At 37.8% G+C, this 4,404-nt stretch overlaps 1 protein-coding gene across 2 annotated transcripts in view; it reads right to left on the bottom strand.

The window, feature by feature from the left end:
* The window catches only part of FNDC3B (fibronectin type III domain containing 3B), a 374,192-nt gene that overhangs the window by 13,392 nt on the left and 356,396 nt on the right, over window positions 1-4,404 (bottom strand). The gene's annotated exons all lie outside the window — the stretch shown is intronic.

Here is a 4,404-nt window from a genome sequence, read left to right as displayed (position 1 = left end):
AAAAAGGAGGCTCCAGTCAGGATGTGTTGTAGCCTCCAAGACTTTAAAATAGTTTGGTCAAAAGAAAATCTTTCCTTGTGGTACTTTTTGTGATACCATGTAGAATCAATACATACCTTGATACTTATTCTGAAAATGATACAAGATAAAAATATATTTATACAGAAATGCCATCGTATTAAATGTGGAGCTTCATAAACTTTTAGATACTTTAGAGCTTTTCCTTATGCCATAAATCTAAGCACCAAAATTTTCAGTAATTTTGCATACATTTTGACTGCCAATAAGTAATAATTTCTCATAATTTGTTGATCATTTTCTCGTCTTCAATGTTTATATTTAATACTTCTTGTAAAAGTTATTGCTGCCTGAACAGGAATATGAAAATGGATTGTTCTGCTTTACTTAACATGTATGAAACTGTCTATACCATATCTTGTGCAAAAAAATAGAAAGTCACATGCATATAGACACAATTTTCATTCTTTTAAAGAATACAGTTAATTCTGTTTGAAAAGAAGTTCTAAGTTTCCGGGAAAAAAACCTGTGCTTGGAATGTTTATTAAATGGCAAAAGGCAAAGCAAATATACATGCAAACTAATGCAAAGTAAAATTGTAACAATTTAATACTTCAATAGACTGTTTAATAATTAAAATCAGCTGCTTGCCCCTCTTTGTGACACTTGAACAACAGAAAGCGAATCCACCTAGAATCAAGGCAAAGTTAAAGGTGATGCTTTAAGCCAAACATCAGAAAAGGCAAAGGCCCTTGTCGTATGTCGCCTATAAAAATGAGCTTGGGAGAAAAGGATATTATCCTATTAGGGGCGATTTTTTTTCTTTCCATGCTGAAGTTTACTCTCATCACCACTGCAGGTATAAATAACGCTGGTACTTTGAAACTGCCTCTTTCACACATGCAGGAAACATTTACTGAGTGCCAAATGATATGTCAGTACTGGAAAAATAAAAATGAATAACACAAGCCCACGTATTAGTGGGTCCTGTCTGATTAGTGATCTAATTGAGGTATACACAGTGAGCCTGTAGCTCTGCTGTGGTAAATATACAGCAGTAATTACCTCTCATTTTCTTTTGCTTTGCTTCGATGAATTCAAAGCCCACTGCCTGTCATCCTTGAAATATAATTATTTGAACCATTGTTCTGCACAGATAAAAATGTTTCATTCCCTAGCTCATGTCCAGAACAAGTGAATGAACTACTCAAAACACGTTGTTTAAGTTAATGTTTGCTGAATAGGGAGAAGTCAAAACACAAACAAACCAGTACACATTGTCCCTGACTCAACTGTGGCTTTTCATGTGCCACTGCTCTCCTTAATCACTTCTTGGTAAATGCAGGAAGCCCATGGACACATGGAGAAGGCTAACCCTCATCTACTGAGCCTGCCATGCAGTACTGTGTTCTCACCTGTTTACAACAAGAAACACTCAGTTTATAACTGTTTACAATAAGAAAAATATTCTGTGGCATACATATGATTAGGCATCAGTATATAGCATTTATATGCCCCTGGGTCTAAATTATAGTATTAAACAACAGATTCAAAACAGCCATCTGCCAATAAAATCTAGATTACTGAATAGATTCACCTATGGTTTGGCAATGCCTGATGTGTACAGCAATCAAGTAAATCATGCTCCCTTTTCACAACAGGAGACAGCAGTCCCCACACTTTGGGAAGCACAGTATTTTTCCAAGGACCAGTGGAAAAGCACGGCTCGTTGAATGAAAGGTTTTTACAATACAAAGGCAAATGTGTGACAATGTACTGTTTAGAAATGAACCGTTGTTAAGCGTCAAATGATATGTTGTAAAATTTCTTAACATCTCATGTTTTAACCATTTTCACATCGCTATGGAACAGAAAAAAAAAATCTCTGCTCTCTATTTCCATGTCTTCAGCTAAGACCCTGAAAGCAGTCGTAACTTTCTGGTAAACAGAAACAATTTCGCATGTAAGTTATTTACTCTGAAATAGAATATATTGTATAAAATGAGATTCAAAAATGAAAGGAACCGTAGTGTCCTTGTTCTTATTTAAGAGGAATGATGGAACATAGGTGTAGGCAAGGACTTCATGACCAAAACACCAAAAGCATTGACAACAAAAGCCAAAATAGACAAATGGGACCTAATCAAACTCCACAGCTTCTGCACAGCAAAAGAAACAATCATTAGAGTGAATCGGCAACCAACAGATTGGGAAAAAATTTTTGCAGTTTACCCATCTGACAAAGGGCTGATATCCAAAATTTACAAAGAACTAAAGCAGATTTACAAGAAAAAAACTAACAAGCCCATTCAAAAGTGGGCAAAGGATATGAACAGACACTTTACAAAAGAAGACATACGTGAGGCCAACAAACATATGAAAAAATGCTCATCGTCACTGGTCATAAGAGAAATGCAAATCAAAACTACATTGAGATACCATCTCACGCCGGTAAGAATGGCAAACATTAAAAAATCTGGAGACAGCAGATGCTGGAGAGGATGTGGAGAAACAGGAACACTTTTGCACTGTTGGTGGGAGTGTAAATTAGTTCAACCATTGTGGAAGACAGTGTGGCAATTCCTCAAGGACATAGAAATAGAAATTCCATTTGACCCAGCAATCCCATTACTGGGTATATATCCAAAGGATTACAAATCGTTCTACTATAAGGACACGTGTACACGAATGTTCATTGCAGCACTGTTTACAATAGCAAGGACCTGGAACCAACCCAAATGCCCATCGACGATAGACTGGATAGGGAAAATGTGGCACATATACACCATGGAATATTATGCAGCCATCAAAAACGATGAGTTTGGGTCCTTTGTGGGGACATGGATGAACCTGGAAACCATCATTCTCAGCAAACTGACAGAGGAGCAGAAGATCAAACACCGCATGTTCTCACTCATAGGCGGGTGTTGAACGATGAGAGCACATGGACAAAGGGAGGGGAGCACTACACACTGGGGTCAGTTGGGGGGACATAGGGGAGGGACGGTGGGGGGTGGGGGGCGGGGGGGGATAGCAGAGGGAGAAATGCCACATGTAGGTGATGGGGAGGAAGGCAGCAAATCACACTGCCATGTGTGTTCCTATGCAACAATTTTGCATGTTCTTCACATGTACCCCAAAACCTAAAATACAATAAAATAAACAAATGGGAAAAAATAAAAGAGGAATGATGGAAACTTTGGTGACATCATCCACTGATTTTAATCGACACTGGGAGATGTCATATTTAAGATAAAGTTTTTTGTTTAAAAGTACTCAATCTTTTATCTGTTACATATTAACAAAGTACAGCAGAATGTCCAAAATTACATTTTTTAACACATTTTATTTGCGAGTATTCTTTATTATCATATAATAAACTCCAATGAGCAATTTAACAGAAACTCTGAATCAGATGATTTTCTACTTGTGTATTTGGAGTTGAATAAAGTTTTTAAAAATTAATGCTAGTGTTTCAGAGAACAGGTGGCATTTATCGTCATCTTTATTTTTGATATAAATGAATTCCCCTACTAAAAGTGCTGGTGAAGAATGGACCGTCTGCTGTCCTACTGGAATACACAATATTATATCCTGATTTGACAAAAACAGTTAAGTTCTAGGCACTATTTTGAAAGCCTATAGAGCATCTAAATCCTTCAGAGTCAGTGATCTGATTCTTCTTTGGCAGAATTAAGAATCAACAAGGGCTATGAGAAATGATGAAACTAACTTACTATTTGGTTATATTCCAACTGCATTCTCTCTTGCATGGGTTTACTATGTGATTTACAGAGGCTTGTTACTCAAATTATGGTCTGTGGACCAGCAATGTCAGTGTCACCTGAGAGGGTGAATCCCCACCCAGGATCTACCAGAACAGAATCTGCATTTTAACAGATTCCCAGGCGATTCCTTTGACATTAAAGGGTGACAAGCATGACTTAGAGCTTCTGAACCACAGGCCTCCAGGGTCTATCATCAGCAACCTTAACCTTCCATTACTTCTACAAAAAAGGTAGACAGGATACAGGCTTCAGTAGTTAGGTTAAGACTGCTTCCCTCTATAGTAAAATCATAGGTGCTTTACTTTCCAATTATACACACACTTTGATACTCGCAAACCTCACAAACCTCACTGCCAATGTCAAATACGAGTAAACTATTTAAAACTCTTCATAAGACAAGCTTATGCTTGAGAACTGATAATTGAATATGAATACCACCAAGTACAAAATGAAATGTGCCGGGCGCGGTGGCTCACGCCTGTAATCCCAGCACTTTGGGAGGCCGAGGCAGGTGGATCACAAGGTCAAGAGATCGAGACCATCCTGGTCAACATGGTGAAACCCCGTCTCTACTAAAAATACAAAAAATCAGCTGGGC

Source organism: Cebus imitator, unplaced genomic scaffold (genome assembly GCF_001604975.1).
Source record: "Cebus imitator isolate Cc_AM_T3 unplaced genomic scaffold, Cebus_imitator-1.0 Scaffold61, whole genome shotgun sequence".
NCBI classification, from domain to species: Eukaryota; Metazoa; Chordata; class Mammalia; order Primates; family Cebidae; genus Cebus; species Cebus imitator.
This window is presented reverse-complemented; position numbering and strand designations above follow the sequence as displayed.